This window comes from Bison bison, unplaced genomic scaffold, assembly GCF_000754665.1.
Source record: "Bison bison bison isolate TAMUID 2011002044 unplaced genomic scaffold, Bison_UMD1.0 scf7180017851508, whole genome shotgun sequence".
NCBI lineage: Eukaryota > Metazoa > Chordata > Mammalia > Artiodactyla > Bovidae > Bison > Bison bison.
In genome coordinates this window covers 1,689-2,159 of record NW_011482081.1, presented here as the reverse complement: position 1 = coordinate 2,159, position 471 = coordinate 1,689, and positions in this window count along the sequence as shown.

Genomic DNA, 471 nt, shown 5'->3' with positions numbered 1-471 from the left:
CTGTTGGCAAAGTAATGTCTCTGCTTTTTAATATGCTGTCTAGGTTAGTCATAACTTTCCTTCCAAGCAGCAAGTGTCTTTTAATTTCATGGCTGCAATCACCATCCACAGTGATTTTGAAGCCCAGAAAAATAAAGTCAGCCACTTTATTTTTTCCACTGTTTCCCCATCTATTTGCCATGAAATGATGGGACTGGATACCATGATCTTCGTTTTCTGAATGTTGAGTTTTAAGCCAACTTTTTCACTCTCTTCTTTCAGTTTTATCAAGAGGCTCTTTAGTTCTTCTTCGCTTTCTGCCATGAGGGTGATGTCATCTGCATATCTGAGATTATTGATATTTATCCTGGCAATCTTGATTCCAGCTTGTGCTTCCTCCAGCCCAGCGTTTCCATGACATACTCTGCATATAAGTTAAATAAGAGTGACAATATACAGCCTTGACGTACTCCTTTTCCTATTTGGAACCAG